General features: G+C 34.6%; 2 long non-coding RNA genes across 3 annotated transcripts; both read left to right on the forward strand.

Annotated features, from left to right (window-relative positions):
- The first annotated feature begins 591 nt into the window (after positions 1–591).
- LOC128213391 (uncharacterized) lies at positions 592–7,923 on the forward strand. Its single transcript, XR_008257724.1, has 4 exons — positions 592–701; positions 5,486–5,711; positions 5,886–5,978; positions 6,938–7,923. It is a non-coding gene; the product is annotated as an uncharacterized LOC128213391 (long non-coding RNA).
- An 8-nt stretch (positions 7,924–7,931) lies between these two features.
- LOC128213392 (uncharacterized) lies at positions 7,932–12,700 on the forward strand. Of its 2 annotated transcripts, none has more exons than XR_008257725.1 (3): positions 7,932–10,901; positions 11,504–11,635; positions 12,568–12,700. It is a non-coding gene; the product is annotated as an uncharacterized LOC128213392 (long non-coding RNA). The 2 variants fall into 2 exon arrangements; XR_008257726.1 differs by having other exon boundaries at positions 7,932–10,863.
- Positions 12,701–21,955: the final 9,255 nt, after the last annotated feature.

Consider the following 21,955-nt stretch of genomic DNA (forward strand, 5'->3'; position numbering starts at 1 on the left):
CTATTTCATAACACTCCACTTTTCAAGTAGCATTAAGGACAGTGTCACCAGGGAATGAACTAATCTGAAGAAGTACTGCTGTACTTGTAGTCAAGGTAATGTAGAATGACTGGTTTAATTGTTAAATGCTCATGATGAAGCACCTATAAATCAATCTGTTGTAAGAAATTCATGATACACCTGAGCTCTCACTAATTATGTTTCACTCCCTAGTAATTAAGTAGATATATAGTGCATAGAGGTCTAGATACTTTCATCCTTATTTCCAAGAAATGATGAGTGTTCTCTATGACAGGCTATGATTGGTGCCAGCCCCCAGGGATCAAACTGGGACCTATGCTATTTAAATGTACTGTACTTGGGCAAGGTACAAATAGTTTACTCTCAGTGTTGACTTCATGATTTTCCTGTATTTTTCAAGACAGCTTAAAAAATTATTTGTCATTATTTTGTGAATACTATTCCATGTTTAACATGTGCAGGAGCATCAGAACAATGCATCCTGCATATTTACAAGTTGTAGCAATAATTGTGTCAATTGATTTTTATATGGTGTATATTTCAGAAAAGGTAATGAACATGTCTTGTTGATAACAAAATGGCCATGAACCAGTCATTTGAGGGTGATTGAGACATGGTCAACGGGAAGGACATACAGGAAGATGGTGGACTCGACCAGGCGGCTGACCAGGGATGTGCATGTATGCCATGTTTGTGATCATACTGTAATTATTACAGTTTCTAATAATGTTGTTGTCCTCACAATAAGCAGAGTTCAAACCAAGAACTGCATGTTGAAAATCACAGCCAGATAACAAACATACCAAAATTATAGATAGCTCCATGGCCCAGTGGCACATGAACATCTTTGTTTGGCATATTTCAAATTTTCAATTAACCTAAGGCAAATGCCTTATGAGGATGACTGAAGCTTTGCAACTGTAAGATCACTTTATTGGGTTTATTGCATTTAATTGTACTTCTTTTTATAAAAAAATGTTCAAGTATAGCATGAGACTTCTTCTCTCAAAGGCTTTGATAAACTAAGTTATATCAGTTCTGAAGGAGTGCAAATTCCAGCAGTATCAGAGGCTATAGACAATTGTTACAATATTATTTCAAATAAACTATGGAGAATTAACTTTTTGATTAACCTTATCAAATACTCATATGTCCCTATTGAGTTATGGGTATGAATTACCTGACCCAAATCAACTGTTATGATACCAAGTGGGTCCAAACTGATACTCAGTGTAAAGTCCATAACTCGAAACTCAAGCTTGGATTTCATTTTGATAAGATTAATTGAGCTTTTAAAAATATTGCAAACAGAGATAAAATGTGGAATGCTGCAAGGAGTGGTTAAAATTGAATCCTTTTCTCCCTTGAGTATTGTTTTTCTGAAAAATGGAGCACATTTCATTTCAAGGAAAAGTGAATTTTTAGTTTCAGTGGAACCTGTTTGAACATAGAACAAACAAAAAATATTTATGGGGCATGATACAATTGAGAAAAGCTTAATGTGTCATTATTGTATTCAAAGTATTCTTATAATTATTTTAAAAAAGTTGTGAATAGAAAAGAACATGGCTTTTTTCATGGTTTTCAATCCCTTTCATTTTATAAAAGGTTCTTGACTCATTGAGCACCTGAATAGATTTTTAGAGATACTCTCTTTTTCATGCTGTTTTGTGTTCAAATGAATATATCAAATACTTCATGATTATTTATTGCTTACAACTTTTTAGCTCACCATTTCCTGTCGATAAGTGCATTATAAATATTTCTTTTATGGATGAATGCTTGAGACTGTCACGCTTTTTCCCCTATTCATGGAAAACCTTTAGGAGTGTCGCTTTGCAAATCTCCCGTTAATAGGTTATGGTGACAAAGTTTGTTTTCTTAATCTCTTGTGATAGTATCTGTGTTTTGAAACTGATCTTTATGAACCTATGCATAAATGATGGAACTTTGTATGTTTTCTTTTGTAAAGACATGATCCTTGTTAAGTAAAAGAAAATACTGAGCATTGTTAGCAGGCGTCTGAAGACAAACTTCCTGTCAAAAGATAGTATCCTGATATTTTCAGTGTTTAAAAAAGAAAATATTTATAGACAGTGTTATGCTCTTTGTATATTTATAGCTATCTAGCAAACAGTCGTAATCCCCAATTTTTATTAACTTTCAAGTGTCAATAAGAATAATCATAATGTTATATTTAGGGTTTCCATGTCATAAACATAAGCAAATGCTTTCCTTTACATGAAGATTTAGCAACTGTCCCTTGTGAATGAACATGTTATTGGTACATGTAGAGTTGTCCCTGGTCAATTGTGGACCTTGGCTAGCCTTCCATTCTGTCACCATGAATGTCTGGTAACTAATGGGTAAGGTAAAGAGATTCAAGGCCATGGCAACTGCTGGAGCTATATATTTAATTACATGTAGTTTGAGATAAACTTCCTCATGTATGTAATTCAAATCTTACATTCAATTGTGACTAGTAAACTCTGGGATCATGTCCATCTCCTGTGAACTCATAACAGTTTAAGATTGTAGAGTAACCATTGCAAATTACAAGACTTAGTGTCACTGATAAAATCAGTTTGACATTTCTTTTCCATGTACATAATGCACATTAAAAATGGAAGCCAGTGCCAGACTCATGGAATCCTGCAGGGAACATAGGATTAGAGATATGCTACCCTGTCATTAGATACTTGTCATACAGTAGACACACAGACAGTGCTTGTGTTAAAAAGGTGTGAAGTGTGAGTATCCCACTACTAGTAGGTCATTCACAAGTATAGGTACTGTGGAAAAAGTAGTCCCTTGAAAATGGCTTCATTCTGTTAAATGTTTATCAGATTATAGGTGCTGGTGTTTAGATATAAATTTTATGGCTTGGTCAAAGTGGTCACTTTGAATGTGACAGTTTTATGAAGCCCCAAACAACTATCAGACAGGCTTATCAATTTCAATGTATATAGTCAGGATTAGCCTATCACTTTAAGAGGGTTAAATATAAAATGTGAGGGATTACATTTGTGTCGGGTACTGTATTTGTTGATAAAGGAATTTGAACAACAATTACAGACATTGAGATAGCATCTGTTAGGGCACTGATTCAGAGGGGAGGTCAACATTTGGCAATGTTCTTATAGAGATTAGATGTAATCAGTATTATGATCCCTTATAAGTTCTGCTTTTACTAGTAAACTTAACCAAAGCCAGTTTCTCAAAAATCCTGTAATTGGATGTTCGTAAAACATTTATATGACAATGACTAATAACATTGGTGTCAATAAGTTATAAGTAAATGTCTGACAAGATGGCTGAGTTTTATTAGACCTGTGTAGATAAGAGTTTTAAGTTAAAAGATCTTATACATTGTAGGTCAGTCAGTGTTAAGTCCAACTTTCTTGGGTAGAAACCAGAGCTTGCATCCTCTTGAGAGGCCAAGAGCATGTGCACCTTGTGACAGGGCTTTATCCCAGAACAAATTTAGTAATACCTAACCTCTAAACCATTTTCGCCCCCAACTTTTGTATATTTATTTAGCGCCAGACTTTTGAATGGCTTTGGTCATAAATTTGTTACTGGTAATCAAATTTCTATTAACCTTCAATAACTTATTAAAATTGTAAATTTTGTTTATGGATATTCGTAAATGGTTAGAGATTAACCGGACCATACAGGGTGCATATTAAGCCTTTAAGAATGATATGTCATAAATTTGTTACTGGTAATCAAATTTCTATTAACCTTCAATAACTTATCAAAATTGTAAATTTTGTTTATGGATATTCGTAAATGGTTAGAGATTAACCGGACCATACAGGGTGCATATTAAGCCTTTAAGAATGATATGTAACACAATTATTTCACGCCAGACAGGAGGTGCAAAATGGTTTCTTTGCTTTCATGATACTCTGTTGACTTAAGCTATTACCTTGATTCTAATATTGACTCTGTACACACAATGTGATTAAAATGCAAACATGATGCCATAAACTTGAATCAGATTACAATGGAATCAGGGGAAGCTCTTTTGCTCTTCATTACTGGAGGAAATAAAAGTATATCTACCTGCAATGAATTAAAGTTTAAAATGTATTGTACATTCTTCCATTGCAGTTTGATTGAGTTTTACCATGGTATGCCATGAATGATATGTGTCTTGTTATTCTGTGCAGTGACTCTTCACCATGATAATTCTTTTAAATTTCAGTTCCACTCCTCCATTAATGTTGATATGAAGCCCTGGTTCAGTGTTGGTATCAATGTCTGCCTGTCAGAGGGCAAACATGTAACTATAGGTCGATCTTGTCCCCTTCAAAATAATTGTTTAACTTGTCTTAAGAGACTGCATTTTCTGTCATTATCTTTTTTGATTATTTTAAGAATGAAAGGCAAATAACAATGACTGGTTATTTATAAGTTATAACAGTTAAAGAACTATAGTAAACAACAGAAACCCATATAATTATGTGGGCTATTTATTTTGCCTAAGGTTTGTGGACAAAAATGTCTGAATGTGTTGCATCATCATGGGAAGTGTTTGTCCGCTTAGCTTCAAAGGGCTGTGGTGTAATTACTTGTTTGTTTCCATTCAAGTGCACACAGTGATCCCCTGCAGAATTGATGCAGAAGGATATGAAAGTGCAAACATGTTAATGTGGCTTTTACGAGAACAATTTGCTTTTTAATAGGTGGAAAACAATGATGAAGCTGATAACATTGATTTCATTAGAATGAATGAAAGAAATGATCGCTTTCCAGACTTGCTGCATTTTTTTAAAAGATGAAAGATGAAAATAGTTGTTGTAAAAATTCTTTCTGTCAAGACATTCCAACACCTTCATAGACATTTATTTATACAATACTTGACCATTATGTGTTATAAATTCATCGCCAGAAAACACTGCGACCCAAAGGGGGTTGTCACAGTGCCAGGACTCTATATTAGGGTCAGTTGTGACCAAAACTAGGTCCAGACCAAAAAAAGTCTATATATAAGGGTGGTCACAATTTATTTGGGTCTGGACCTAGTTTTGGTCACAACTGACCCTAATATAGAGTGCTGGCACCGTGACAACCCCCTTTGCTGCGACCTGTTACCAGAAGAACACCTCCTCTGCCATATATAGAACCATTCCTAGGTATTATGATGGCAATAGTGTCACATTAAGATGTTTAAATTATACAGAAATAAAACATGTGGGGTGATGTTCCTTTAAAAAACAAACCTGAGAAAGGTTTGTTATACTACATCTAGGTTGATATAATTTATTAGCATAAACAATCAAGATGGTCATTTTTCAGGCCTTTTATTAAGTTTTATGGGCTTTTCTCATCTCTACTCCTTTAGAATCTGTATTAAATATGTCAGTTGTGGTCATTGAGCTTTCTAAAAGGTTAAAGATTCTTCTTTCTGATAGGTAAGTCAAATGTCCAGTTGATAAATAACTCTCCTTATTTTAAGCTGATGCAGGAGCATGCTCAGATGATTCTTTTGAAGTGTGCATGTCATTAACTCTGAAAACAAGAAGCTTGGGACTGGATGTTTGATGAACTCCTGAGTCAGCTGAGGTCACTACTGGACGTCAGGGCCGAGGGGCCTCTCCACTCCGCCAGTGTCATCTCTTGCCGTTGTACAGCCATTGTCTGGTCACTGTTACTACAATTATGGCTATCATGTGACCATGAAGGTAAACAATATTCTAACAATTCACTTTTATGGATAAATTATGTTTGGTCGGGTCCATAAAGATAGATAAAGTCACAGTATAATGAATGTAAGGTTGTAAATGGGAGATACCAAAATTTTATGATGCTCTTAGATCCCACTAAACCTTGTTTTCCTTACTGTGTGCTCACTGCAGGTCCAGTGTGTCTGAATGTTGAACTAATGTACAGATGTAGGACAGATTAAGAGGGTCTGACAATAACTCTGCGCCAGACAGTTTTATTGATAGGTATGTACATATATAGAAGCAAAGCTAAATGAAAAGTCAACAGATGGCTATTGGAGTAAATAGCAGTTAGAGCCTGATCTCATTAATCCCTAGTAAGTGCAGGGAAAAATACTATTAAGCAGTCTAGGTGCAATATTAGATTATCTTTATGTCTGAGTGACCTATTATCAAGTCGTGATCGAGATTTAACTAATAATGAAAATTAAGTCAATAACTCAATATAATAATCAGAAGAAATCATATAGCTTGACATAATTAAGATTTGCACAGACTTAATCTGTCCCTTATATTTCAGTAATTACACACAAAAAATATTTTTCTTTAAATGTTTGTAAAATTTTGACTTTAATCTATTTGCTTTTAATTAACATGACTTTTGTTATTATTTTTCTGAAAGGTATATATATTTAATTTTAGCATGTTTGTCTTACAATCTATTTTCCTTATGGAACAGCATTCCTTAACCAAGATATATCAATGTTCAGTCTTGAATTTTTAGCTGAAATTTACAAATGATTTCAAATTCATATTCCTTTTTGTTCTCACAAAAATATCTATTATTCGTCAATTGATTGAAAGATAATACCATCATCTGAAATTGACAGACTGAACACTGAATGATTTAAGTCTTTGGTAATCAACAACAGAGTAAGAACACTTGTGTTTACATATTGTATGTAACTGCATCAATTTGTGGTCATAAATCTGTAGTACTACTATTGTAAAATAGCATGCAATTGCTATAAGTGCTCTTGTTTCACTCAGTTTTATAAGGTAGTCATTTACATGTGCAATTGTGAATTGGCAATCATTTTTTTTATATTTAAAACAAAATTAATAACAACACAAAAATCTTGTATATAGGATATTGGATGGTAAGATGATCTGTCTTTGATGTAGATGTATGTCCAGTTCCTGAGTGGTTTATCTCTTAATCACTCCATGCATTAATGCTATAGGTCAACAACAATGAAGTAATAAAACATCCATCTGGAAGAGGAACAAAAGCCAACAGAAATTTATACGTGTCATGAGCCATGAGCCCCGGCAGCTTCCACCGAACAATATGTTACACTTTAGTTCTAGATCTTGGAGGAAAAAGCAGAGTTCATTACCATGAGCTTGTGTTTTTTTTCATATACCTGAAATAATTCTACAATAAACATCCTGATAAATGGCTGTCGTTCAGATTTAGGCAATAAAAAAAATCCTTACAATAGTAAACTGGAACTGGAAATTTTGATTAATTTTATTGCCTTATTTTATTAGTTAGAAGATTATCTAGCTTATTGCAATAAACCATGCATACCAGCTTTTTCATGTTTAGTACAATCTGCTACTTGGCTAGAATATGTCTTGTCATGGTATGTTTTTGCTTGTACTTGGCTTCTACTAATACTGGCTTCTATTAGTACTGGCTTCTGCTAGCACTTGGCCTCTACTAGTACTGGCTTCTGCTAGTACTTGGCCTCTACTAGTACTGGCTTCTTCTAGTACTGGCTTCTGCTAGTACTTGGCCTCTACTAGTACTGGCTTCTTCTAATACTTGGCCTTGCTAATACTTGGCCTCTACTAATACTTGACCTCCACTAATACTTGGCCTCTTCTAGTACTGTTTTTTTCTAGCACATGGCTTCTACTAGTACATGGCTTCTACCAATACTGGCTTATACTAGTACTGGCTTATACTAGTACTGGCTTCTATTAGTACTTGACTTCTACCACAACATGGCTTCTACTAGTACATGGCTTTTACAAGTACTGGCTTCTACTAGTTCTTGCTTTTACTAGTACTGGCTTCTATTAGTACTGACTTCTACCAGTACTGGCTTCTACAAGTACTGGCTTCTACAAGTTCTTGCTTTTACTAGTACTGGCTTCTTCTAGTACTGGCTTCTATTATTACTGACTTCTACCAGTACTGGCTTCTACAAGTACTGGCTTCTACTAGTTCTTTCTTTTACTAGTACTGGCTTCTTCTAGTAATTGGCCTCTACTAATACTGGCTTCTATTAGTACTGACTTCTACTTGTACTGACTTCTACTAGTACTGGCTTCTATTAGTACTTGACTTCTACTACAACATGGATTCTACCAGTACTGGCTTTCACTAGTACTGGCTTCTATTAGTACTGACTTCTACTTGTACTGACTTCTACTAGTACTGACTTCAACTAGTAGTAGTACCAACTTAGTAGAAGTTGGCTTCTAATTGTGCTGACTTTTATTTGTACTGATTTCTTCTAGTATTTGTCTTATACTAGTACTTGGCTTTGACTATTACTGATTTATAATAGAACTTCACTTCTATTAGTACAGATTGTTCTAGTATCTGGATTCTGCTATTTTTTACTAGTACTGTTTACTAGTCCTCTATTAGCTTTTCTACTAGTCCTTCTAATAGTCTGTACAGGAAATTGAATCAAGAATGATCAAAAAAGCTGTTTTTACAATAACACTTGAACAAAAAAGATGTGACAGCCATTGCAAAACATGAGACATCGCTGTATAAATGGAAGGGAAGAAGGCAGCGTATTCTGGTAAAAATCTCCACGAGGTGCATGTTATCATTTTTGCTTATGTAATAGGAAGCTTTTCTAGATTTTACAACAACCTTTTCACCATAAAAGTAATAATTAGAAGTTTAACGTGTTAAAATTGTATAAAAGAATTAAATTGTATTTTGGAAGGAATAAAGTTACTGAGCAGTAAAACTTCATCATAAAAATTGTTCATTATGTCTGTATATGAACATGTAAATGCCTATTTTAACCTGAAAGCATATTTTCTTGACATAAAATTCTGTACTTAATAAAAACAGTTAATGGTAGGTCTCATAAAAATGGAGAAAAATTAATAACCTGTTATATTTTATACCTGGTGTCAGGGATACTTTGTGTACTAAGGCATATATGACGGGCTTGGAAGGTGAAGAGAGGCAGTCAAAATAGGTATAAGTTGTTTAAAAATCTTGTAAGATATCAGATAAAAAGTGGTCAGTAAAATTGAGTCTGATTTTAAGCTGGACTATTCGAAGAATAAGGAGAGCTATACTACTCACCCAAGCGTCTGCGTCGTGTCATACCTTGGTTAAGGTTTTGCATGCAAGCACATCTCAGTAAATACATCATGTTTTGCATTGAAACTTTAGATATGTATTCCCAACTATCTAACCTACTAAATTAATGAAGTAAGATAACAATTATTTGAATTTAATGCAAATAATAGGCCTTTATTATTCGACTTAGAAATTCTGGTTAAGGTTTTGCGATCAAGCACACATAGGTTAATATCTCAGCAACTACTTGAGGTATTGCATTGAGACTTTATACAATGGTACTGAACCATCCAACCTACTTAATTAACCAAGTAAGATAACTCTAGTTTGCATTAAATTCAAATAATGGCACCTTTTTTATTCGACTTAAAAATTCGGGTTAAGGTTTTGCATGTAACCACATTTAAGTCAATACCTCAGCAAATAATTATATCATGTTTTGCATTGAAACTTTAGATATGTATTCTTAACTATCTAATCTACTAAATTAATGAAATAAGATAACACTTTTTTGAATATAGTGCCAATTATGGGCCTTTATTATTTGACTTAGAAATTCTGGTTAAGGTTTTGCATGTAAGCACACATAGGTTAATATCTCAGCAACTATTTGATGTATTGCATTGAGACTTTATACAATGGTATTCAACCACCCAACCTAATTGAATAACCAAATTAGATAACTGTATTTTGCAAATAATGGCCCTTTATTATTAGACTTAGAAATTCTGGTTAAAATTTTGCATGTATCTACATTTATGTTAATATCTCAGCACATCATGTATTGCATTGAAATCTACTCTAACAGTGATCCATGCATGTTTCGCCAAAACCTTTCAATCCCTACACTGAAAAGCGGCGGAATAGTCGAGCGTGCTGTCTCTGTGACAGCTCTTGTTTTTTAGTCTACTTGAGGTGAGTGAGACATGACTGTTGCAATGGCGGTTTCATCCCAGTCATGTTAGTCTGACTGTCCGGACTGAACCTTGTCCAGGCTGTATCTTGACCATGCATTATAGGATTTACTTGAATTTTAAATTGCCATTAATGTTAACCATGATGAGGTGGTGTGTGGCACAAAAGACAAGGTCTGTACCTCAAAGGTCAAGTTCACACTTAGAGGTCAAAGGTTAAAAGTATCCTTGTCTGTGCTGTGTCCTTACCATTCCTTATAGGATTTTCTAAAAACTTGCCATGAAAGTTCACCATGATGAGGTCTATTGTGTCTGGTTCCACATACTGTTCATCTCAATGTTATTCTGTGTTGCAATTGCATGGAAGAATATCATGTCTGTGTCAAAGGCTCTTTCAAAGGGCTCGCAATGTCACCATTTGGCATATTGTTTTTGGTACTTCTGCTATTATTTCACTCAGCTGGCACGAGACTTCAATCAGTGCCAGACCTTGAAAGTTAAAGGAATGGTGATACTGTTGTATGTTTATTAATATTACAAATGTTTCAGTTACTTAGTATGTCATCAGTCTGCTTAAAGCTCAAAGATTGTTCATATGTTTGTAAGAAATCACAATATTAGTACTAGAATTACTGAACTTAATGTCATAACTGCCACCCCCAGATTAAGCGAACAAACCAAACCTTTTAAGACATTTGTTTAGATCCAAGCTCTAGTGACCTACTTGGCAACTTTGTTCAGCATTTTTACACTTAATGATTGTCTTGATTTCTATGAAATTATGTACAAGTGCTTGATGTGTTTGCAGTTCTGTTTGCAGAAAGACCGTCACCCAAGTTGGAGATAGTTCTAAATCTGCTGTCAAGTACCACATCCTGACAAACCTGTTATCCAAATATGTGCCTCCACCATTGTAAGGGCTTCCATTATTTGAGGACAGATTCAAGTCAGGTAGCTTTGAAAAGGGCTATTTTAAATTCAGACAATATGCATTGAAGCCTTGCCTTTTACTGTCCATTACATTAGCAATCTTTGGGTGGTAATTGAATAAAGGTGGTATTTAAGAAAGAGTTACTTTTGTATAAACATTTGGGCACTTTCTTTAATTTGATTTTAACATGGAATCTCTTATCTCAGCTTTATGCAAACAAAAATAATTAAAGGATCAACAAAGAGCCGTTTCCTGTGCTGTTTGGGAGATAATTTGGGGTCATTTATTTTGACCTCTGTAATGATTGTGCCCGGTCATCAAAATACTCACCCAATGAAAGATGGGTATTTTTCTATTACCTCTCCCAGCAGAGCATCTTGAAATTCATGTTGAAACACTTTGAAGGCATTATTTATGATAAGCAAACAAAACAGAGTTTTCCTTCATTTAGTTCATAATTTATCATCATTGACAGTTTGAAAATGAAGCTGTCTGAAGAAACCAGGGTTGCTCTGCTCTGTTAACACCTTAACATGTTGAAGAACCTAATTTAATTATTATACCCACATGGGAGTTAATAATTATGATCTATTTGTAACCTTAGAATGTAATTCCTATACAGATCAGAAGGATGCTTTAATATTGTTACAAAACTGATACCCTTTGCAAGAAGGAGCAACTAGATTAACAAATCTTCAGGCCATGTCATGAAAGCATGAAAATACTACTGCAAATTTAATGGGACTATTTCATGGTTTGTAAAATGCACTTTTTACTTTTATTTTTTTTTATTACCAGATAAAGTGTGACAAATTATTAAGAGTGTTAAAACTGAGATACTGATGGTAGGAACCCTTCAACAAATCTTGGTATATATATATATGCTTAAATATTGTCTTTTTGAAAAACATAAGAAACTTTTTTCAACAAAGGGCTATATCTTATTGGTTGATTGACATTATCATGTGATGCTTGCAATGTATTTACTAAAGGTTAAAATATCCATCAGTTTACTATGAGTCCTTGAGGGCGAGTGGATATGGTACCAGTCTACTATTTTTACTTGACTATACCAGTGAGGGTTCGCTCCCCACTTCAATCAAGTTTGTTTTATTTTTAATTGTATTCTTTTCTGCAATCTTGGTATCAAAGAGTAAAATAATTATAAAACAAGTTTTCAGACGCATTACCAGGAGAACTCATTTTTTGGTGTCAAAACATGAAGGCACTGGTATGTGTCTATGATGTTTGTAAAATAAACCCATGGCAAGTTGTTGTGGTTAAAAGGATGTTCCCAAACTCTTCATGATATCTTTATCCAAATATCCGGGAGAAAATATTTGTTTAAAGAAGTTTTCCATAAAAGACAATCAAAATGAATGGCCATAAACTGGATTGGTCACTTTAAACAGGATATCTTAAACAGGATATTCACTTCATGTTAAACTCGTATTTCACAAAAGTTTTTGTGTTGATACTGACAAAACAAAAACAGAATAGGACATACTTCTAGATGGCCATTTTTTATTCTGTCAAAGATTTTACATCTCACAATTAAGTATAATGTGGATAATCATCCTATGATTTTAAGTAACTCTTAGTGAGTAGATCTCTTTGTTTAAGTAACATGGTTATAACCTGTTGATAAAAATCATTAAATGAACTTGTTATTATAATTTGTTTCAGTTTCTGCTGTTTGGTCAAGTGCGGCGCTGGCCACTATTTGCATGCCAGTGATGGCCAAGCCAGAGAGCACAGTAGTGGGTTGATTGCCTTTAAATATCGGAACAGGACACTTGTTGGACCTCAAATGCTATCATTTATCAGCCAAAGGTGTGTTTAAAATGCCTGCTTTATACATCAATTATTTGAACAAGTTAGGCCTAACAATACTGTTATCATGTTTTCTGGTGCTATACCCCACCTTCCACTCGGCCTGCTCCTTTCTGTTAACAGGGCCACTATCAAATGAAACTTAATCAGTGCCTAAATACTAGGTTTCCAGAATCCCTTAAAAACTATCCCATAAATTTTAGAACAGTTGAAAACAGTGTGCCATTTAAGATTATTTTAAAGGGAGCCAAGGTAATGGTCTTTTAGTGCTTTTCAAAGTGTGAGGCCAAAGTATTCAATTAAGGTTCAAAGGATAGCTACACTGATAGTAATGTAGAAAATTAACCTGTTAATGTTTTTGTTCAGATCGAAAGGGCACATAATTGACTGTATACAGCCATTAAATATTTCTCAACAATAACAACAAAAACAGTGTTTTTTTTCAAGACTGTCATGCTATTTTTGAGAAGTGTATTTAAAGCAAATATAGCCATTTTTTGTAGACATTGAAGCTTACATTTCCTGCAGAAATGGAATGAAATCTATATTTATTACTCTTGCCATCTGTGGCCTTTTCTGATATCATAAAGCCTTAATGAATATTCTAATTCCTTAAGCAGCAGCAATTCTGGACTTTTGAGGGGCTTCAGAATAAAAAAGATAATTATCAAGACTTCCATTATTCTGTAAGTTCCGCATATTACATCAGAATCCTATTACATAATATGTTCGATCTGTCTGTCTGGGATTTTACCATATTTGGCCTGTATCTGTTTGAGGAGGAGTATGGCAGCATTATGTATGATGTTCCAATGAGAAATGGCTCTCCATACATGTGCCAACTTTGTCCAGACAGTTAATGGCTATGCTGTCAGGAGCAAAACATTTCTGGAGAACTCCCAAATAGTTAAGGTTGCTGTCTGCCAAAGCTGTGTGTTAAGGAATGGTCGACCTGTGCTCAAATCACAATAAAAGTGTAACCCCATAATAACTAAACCACTTTAGTGTTCAAAATTATGCATCATAATTATTTACTTTTTTGTTGAGCCCGTTAGGAGGATATAGTTCTCTCAATGGCGGTTCTGTGTATGTGCTTGCCATGAAGGTTCACCATGCATGATGAGGTGGCATGTCACGCACAAGAGCCAGGTCTTGACTTTTAAGGTCAAGGTTACAGGTGAAAGGTTGATCCTTGTCTGGGCTGTATCTTGACCATGCATTATAGGATTTTCAAAGAAACTTGCCAAGAAAATTCACCATGATGAGGCAGCTTGTCATGCACAAGACCAAGGTCTTTACCTCAAAGGTCAAGGTCATGTTTAGAGGTCAAAGATTGGAATGATCCTTGTTGTTGTCCAAGCTGTGTCTTGAGGATGCATTATTAGATTTTCAAAAACACTTGCCATGATGAGGTGACATGTCACATACCGGTACAAGACCCAGCTCTGTACCTCAAATGTCAAAGGTCAGGTTTAAATTCAAAATGTGTACTATTAAAAGGATTAGTTTTGATTGAACCTTATCAGAGCTGTATCTTTACCATGCATTTTAGGATTTTATAGGTTCCACGTATTGTTTTACGCCATGTTATTCTGTTTTGCAATTGCATGGAAGAGTGTTGTGTCTGTGTCGAAGGCTCTTTCATGGCTCTTTCATTTGGTGTCTAGTTATAAAATATTCCCATGATAAACCTACAACCTATCCCATAATTTTCAGTAGTAGTACAGTATTTATTATGTGATAACATTATTTACTGTGTTCTTGCAGTCTGCTTAGTATTTACTAAGAGTTATTACCCTTTAAAATGTGCGACTTGTTCTTCATCCTGAACCCATTAAGCTCTTCATTATCTGTTTGACTTGTCCCTGTAGTTTTCATTGTTTTATTCCATGTCTTTAAGTGCCCACTGTTTGGCCCATAACCTGAAGACATTTCCAGATATATTTCCATATAAGCCTATTCTTTGGTGCCGGCAGACAAATTAATGGTCTCTCAGACATTAGATGCAGCCAAGATATTCATGAATAACGTGTCTGGCCTTTATGGGATGTCAGTGTTAAATAATACATTTTTTTATGAATTTGTGGAAGGGTTTATTTCTTAGTCTTGTATTTTCCTTGTTCTTGGAAAAATATGTATCCCGTGCTTGCCATTTTGAGAAAATGAGGATATGTAGCTAACTTTTTTTACTTTGAAAATGAAGTTAAAAAATGAATTTTCATCTTTGTCAGCTGAAAAATGAAGGTCACTCAACACATGGAACTCTGATTTGTTCATTTATGAAGGTCGCACAACACATGGAACTCTGATTTGTTCATTTATGAAGGTCACTCAACACAGGGAACTCTGATTTGTTCATTTATGAAGGTCATAAAACACATTGAACTCTGATTTGTTCATTTATGAAGGTCACACAACACATGGAACTCTGATTTGTACATTTATGAAGGTCACACAACACATGGAACTCTGATTTGTTCATTTATGAACGTCACTCAACACAGCCAGTTTGAACACTGATTTGTTCCTTAATGAAGGTAAAATGATCTGAGTTATGCAGAGCACAGTAAACAGTCATTTTAACTTTCTTTAAATTCACTGTATAACTTACTATTCCATGAAAACATCTGAATGATTTATAAGACTCATGAATTGGGCATGTGCATTGCGTCATTAAACTCCCTGCAGGGCATTTGTCACTGCTTTGAAATAACTAAATGTATTTATCCTTACACAAAACTCATTTGTAATCTTTTCCAGTGCATTCTTTTTTAAGTTTATAAAATTACAAAAAACAATTGATGATAGTGTTATTAATCGAGATTTTTTTTATATTTAATAAGGCATATAGCAGGGCTAAACACTGGACATAATTTTGATATTAGAATGATAGGGTAGCCTGGTCAGTTACGGGACCAGTAAGGGGTAACAATATCATATAATGTCAGTGGCCTATTGCATGGCCCACATGGGTAGCCTGGTCAGTTACGGGACCAGTAAGGGGTAACAATATCATATAATGTCAGTGGCCTATTGCATGGCCCACATGGGTAGCCTGGTCAGTTACGGGACCAGTAAGGGGTAACAATATCATATAATGTCAGTGGCCTATTGCATGGCCCACATCCCCAACCTTTCAAGATATCAATACATGGCAATGAACTATTGGCATTCATATGACACATCTTTCATTCTAGAAGAACTGTTATCATGGTTCATACTACTGCATGTAGTGGCCCCAATTTTTGAAAGCAAACATCTGATAATAGGTCACAGACATGGGCTCATGGCTTTAAAGCACTTAATGGTTGTTTCTAGTAATAACAGCTTCACAAATATGGCCTAATGTTAAACAAAGTTTATTCACCTGTTAACAGGACTTTAGCCTTATGATGAGTTTGAAAGTATGTGATATAAATGTCACACTGTCCATGATTTATGCCTTTTTTAACTGAAAGCTGTGTTTTAAATGTTGTTAATTATTAATTTATTGATCGTTCAACACATCATTGCTGTCTTGGTTTTCTGAATGTCTCTGGCATGTTGTTTACTTACTTTAAACTACAAAGGACTTGATACTTATAATCTTTGCTTTGCAATGCCAAAAAAAGAGAAATGTTATCTTCCTTGCAAAAATAAGAATATACAAATTTCTTTTTTTTTTGCAAAAAATCTTGTCCTTCATGCTTTTTCTCATCTGTGAGATATGACAAAATTCTCATGATATCTTGTCATAACTGAAGCATGTGTCATACGGCTGGTGTGATTTGTCAGGTATATTGTTCCTTTTGAAGAACATGTATGAAAAAAAGGTCTTCAATGATTAAACATGGATTCACAGATTTCTATCAATCCCTCACCATGATCTTTCTTAATGTTTATTAAATGTTATCAAGTGCTATAAAACAGTGGCAAGATAAGTGTAAATGGTCTGTGAACATTGTTGGTACAATCTAACAAAGATTCCCATCGGTATGTTTAATAATCATTAATCCAATCATCTACAAGAAGTACCATGTAGAGATAATCTTCGACCCTCAGTCAACCCCTGCTTTTGTATCATGAAGAAGACAAAGGACATATCTAGTAGATTGAAGTAGCCATGATTGGAGACTACCTGATACAAGATTGAGAAATGATACAGACACAGCTTGGGTGTCTCAGGTTCCTGTAGTTCCATAGAAAACCAGTGACACTTTTTAATCCATGTTAACATTCTGATGCAAATCGTTGACTTCTATCTGGTTAGTGGCGATGTGTCGTGCATGTCTAGATGGTATTATACTCATAGTTTTAACTCATATCTTCCTGAAATATGAGATTGAAATATTGATACACTCTAGTTAAACAATATATTTGTATCAATAGATATTCTGATGTTTCCGTTATATCAGAGCAATCTATTCGCAAGTCTTACACTACCCACTGTCTAGCATTATGATATAGTGATACAAACAGGCTCAGGTTTCCGAGATTAATTACCATGTTTTCAGTTACGCTGAGCATGAGACAACACCTTAAGATCAGAAGTGTATCATTTTATTGCCGCTTTTATGAGGAACATATTCATTATTTTATCTTATCAAAGCTCGCATCCCAGTGCATTCCAATAAGCATGAGCATGTCCAGTGTTTGTCATAAAGTTTACCCTATTAAGATGTTACACTTCAGTAAATTGTCTTACATGTGTATTTATGCAGACTAATTGGCCTAGTTAGATGAAATTTGAACGTAGTGTTAAAGCGCGTACCTTTTTGTTTTGTTCAGAAAAAGCTTTTTCATGATTATAGGTCATGCAATTGTAGAAAAATATCGCCCATAGTTTTTTTGCTGGTTGCCATGTACACTGCAATTAAGGATGAAAAGTGCAGATTATGGGTAAATAACTTCTAAGGATGGAAGCCATAAAACTGTTACAGTGTTTAGTTTTCAATAGACTCCTTTACTGGAGGGAAAGGCATGTGATTAGAGATAATGAAAATGTTTACCTGTCATGATTTGCTTTAAACAGAAGAAAATAAGCAGCTGTCATTCCTTAAATGAATAGATAGATCACCATTCATCGTAAAATTTGATATTGTACTTTTTTATGTCACTACAGACCTTAAGCTGTTTGGGTCGCTGCCTTTGACAGTTCCTTTAACATTTCTACCAGGTAGAGTTTAAAGTTGTATCTTAATGTTTAACAAATTACTAAAGAAGTGTCATTCACTATTGTCTGCCTTATTTCAACATATTATACTCAAAATATTAAGCCATTGAGCACTTCAGAACTTCTTGTGTTATAATAGCAATTATCAGTAGTTAAAAATGCTTCTTATAGGTATGGGTTGTGTCAAAGGCTGTTTGAATCTGCTGGTTTCAGTTGAGACTTGGTGTGTGTAAGTACATGGGAGTCAAAGGTATAGTAAAAGGTGATCTTGTCAGCCATATATTATGGTATAATGCTTCAGCATGGCACATCTGACGCCAACCTACCAATCTGATTTAGATTCTTCACATGTCTATTGTTGAATACATTTATGCTATCATGTTGGTGGCCATTGCAAGTCCTCCTGCTGCAGTAGTTGTGTTGCCGGAGTCGAGCTATAGGTGTTACCATGTTAGTGGCCATTGCAAGTCCTCCTGCTGCAGTAGTTGTGTTGCCGGAGTCAAGCTATAGGTGTTACCATGTTGGTGGCCATTGCAAGTCCTCCTGCTGCAGAAGTTGTGTTGCTGGAGTCAAGCTATAGGTGTTACCATGTTGGTGGCCATTGCAAGTCCTCCTGCTGCAGTAGTTGTGTTGCCGGAGTCAATCTATAGATGTTACCATGTTGGTGGCCATTGCAAGTCCTCCTGCTGCAGAAGTTGTGTTGCTGGAGTCAAGCTATAGGTGTTACCATGTTGGTGGCCATCGCAAGTCCTCCTGCTGCAGTAGTTGTGTTGCTGGAGTCAAGCTATAGGTGTTACCATGTTGGTGGCCATTGCAAGTTCTCCTACAGCAGTAGATATGTTGCTGTACTCTGGAGTCAAGCTATAAGTGTTACCAATGTTGGTGGCCATTGCAAGTTCTCATACAGCAGTAGATATGTTGCTGTACTCTGGGGTCAAGCTATAGGTGTTACCAATGTTGGTGGCCATTGAAAGTCCTCCTGCTGCAGTAGGTTTGTTGCTGTATTCATCCTTGTTCACCAACAGATTCTCAGGTATCAATGGTTATTATGTGATGTAATAGTAATTTATAACTCCAACTAGTATCCTGGGCATCTCATTTTCTCCATGAAAGAGAACAGGATAAGATTGTTAAGTTGAAAGGAATTAGATAATTTATGTTCCAATCAACTTGTGAAATTGATGGATTTGTCTTTTTCAAATCTAAATTGGCATAACGGCTACTTAGGAAAACAGAAAGGCTGGACTTAATTCCTTTAACTCACCGTGATATTTTGATGTCTGATCTTCACCTACTGACCACTGATTGTGTGAAACATAGACTGTACATATTGTTCAAACTCCTTTGATGAAACCCCAACTAGGAATTCCCTTTGTCTGGTTTAGATGGTATTACCCAGTGACTTAGATAATAGTTTTAAAGTCCCCAAGGGTGTTGATCAGTAGTTTCCCCAAACACTTATCATTTCTTTGTATCATTTTGGCTTGTTGATTTTAATTTATGGTGTAAAAACAGCTGATGAAAGATGATTATAGCCTACTTTTGAATGTTGAAATAGATTTGTTCAGGTTCAAATTTCAATAATGAGACACTATCATGGCATTGGTTTTATCAATACAAATTCCTGAGGCTGTAAGGTGAAACTAGATCAGCCATTAGAGTCTATCTATTTCAGCTACTTACAGCTTCATTACTTTCAATCATGTATGTCGCCCATGTAGCTGCACAGGCCATTGCGACCCTTGTATTTTGTTGCATGTAACTAGCAATTTCAGTAACCATTGATGTATCATTTGGCCAAGTTAAACCAGTTGTTTATTGGCAATGTTTATACCTGGTTGCTGTGGATTAAAGAACGCCCACCTGTATGATGTTGAATAGTTTTTGTTGTGTCTTGGTTTTGTTCCAAATGCCATGTATGTCTTTGTAACCTTCTAGGGTGATGGTCAAGGAAGAGTTGTCTTCTGTTCTTGAAAGAATTGCAAACTGGACTGGTGATAGAATATTAGCTTTCACATTAACTGCCAAGATGCATGAAACTTCCATAGGGAATTGCCTGTCAATGCTCTTCATATCAAGATCTTTTTTGTGGCATGCATGACTTTTTATGACCTGTAGCATGATTCAGTAATGTTTTTTTTTGCATTTACAGTTTTCAGTAGCAGTTTTTGGGTTTTGTGTGTCAGTGTGCCAGTCTCCATGTAATTGACCATGAATTGTGAGCAGAATGGGATGAATAGTCTAAATGCTTTTTTGCAATGTCAAGATCTGTATCTACTCCTGTTCTGAATAGTCTGTAAAATTGTTTTTTTTCTCTTCAGAAAAGAATACCACCAACATTGCTTAAAAACATGCCACCCCTGTACATTATTTACATAGGATGGACTCAAATATGGACACAAGACTTGCCAGTGAAGTGTTTCATGTTACATTGACCATCATAACAGCATTGGTCACTACTCCTGGTCATGGTCATCATTATCTGCTCTTGGTCATTACTATCTGTGTCAAAATGTCCCAATCTGTCTGTTATCAGTTCCTCTATCAGTATTGAACAACCGACTATCTTGTTTGATATTGTTGATCAACATGTGCTCTTTCAGTTTGATATATTTATTTGTATAGGAGATGAGATTTTGTTAACAGTAGGTCATTGTGTCATTGATAAGTTTTTAAGAAACCTTTTGAAGTTTGTTCATTCAACAACAGAGTTAATATTTAGAACATAAGAATGAAGACCGATGTTACCATTGTCAAATTAAGAGTGCAAAACTCCACTTTTAAAACTGAGATAACATAAAATTCAGTAAGGCATAGTAAAAACCTTGAGTGCATGGTCTGAAAAAAACTTGGTATTCAAAATGATTGTTCTTCCAATGGGATGGAAGTGTGTTGCAAACATGAATCAGCTGTTATTGATTTTAAAAGGATGATTGTTTTCAAATTTGATAAAAATTATTCATATCATACACTAACTTGTTAGCGTATAGCACTGGCAGATACTTCTTTTAACATATTTTTGTAATTTTTGGGTTTAAATCATTCAACTTTCAATAACGTTACTTTCCGGAAAAACAAATAAAATCATGTCACATATTTCAGTGATTGAGATCTTATATGAACTTGTTAAGATGTTTTTAATTGTAAAAAGCATTTTGTTCATATTCCACATAATTTAATGTCTGAGCCTTTGAATGAGTCCCTTTAATGAAGTGAATTGGTAAATTTTAACAGATGCGGAATAAGACAACTACAGTAGATATAATTTTAAACACTAAGCTTAACACCTACTTCATCTAGTTAGTCAAAAGTTCTTAAGCGTAACAAGTTTAAGTGGCTTATTTAATTCATCCAAATTTCTTAGTTTAAATACAAATCAGTTTATCATGAAGATCATGAAGTTTATTTCCTATAAAGAAAATAATACTCTTAAGAATGTAAAAATTACATTAATTATACCAGAACAAATATAGTGAACTTGGCAATATCCTGTTATAAGGAACACAGATAGGTTTTACTTGATAAATGCAAAAACATTTTTTTTTAACTTAATGCATTATTTTGTACTTTGACTTGAATGATCAAAACATAAAAATGTGATTGATTTTTGTACAGTTGAAAGAATATCAGTCTACATAAACAGGATCTTCGTTTAATAGCTACTTGGCCACTTATTCTCCAGTTAAAAAAGTGCCAAAATATCCCTATATTTTGTACTGTATACAAATTATTTGCTTGTTTATTTTGGCCATTGAAGTCTAATGAGTTAAACATTAGTTGTTACCTATTTTGTTACCCTTTAAGATGTTTGAGAAAATGGTGTCAGTAGCCTGTCATTAGTCAAAGTTAACATTCTAGTTACTTTTTGTACTGCATAATGGTTTTCATTGATAATTTGTATAAAAACTGATGAAACCGATTTAAGCGATGGATCACAAATGATTAAATTCTTGACATCACTTCTTCTTAACTGTTGCATTAAAACAAATTTCAATGAACATTTTCCTTGCTTGATAAGAAAAAGTGAAAGTTATTCTATGTGTGTCTGTTAAAATATTTTATCTGGTATAAAGAGTAGATTTAAAACTA

The sequence above is a fragment of the Mya arenaria genome, chromosome 13 (genome assembly GCF_026914265.1).
Source record: "Mya arenaria isolate MELC-2E11 chromosome 13, ASM2691426v1".
Taxonomy (NCBI): Eukaryota; Metazoa; Mollusca; class Bivalvia; order Myida; family Myidae; genus Mya; species Mya arenaria.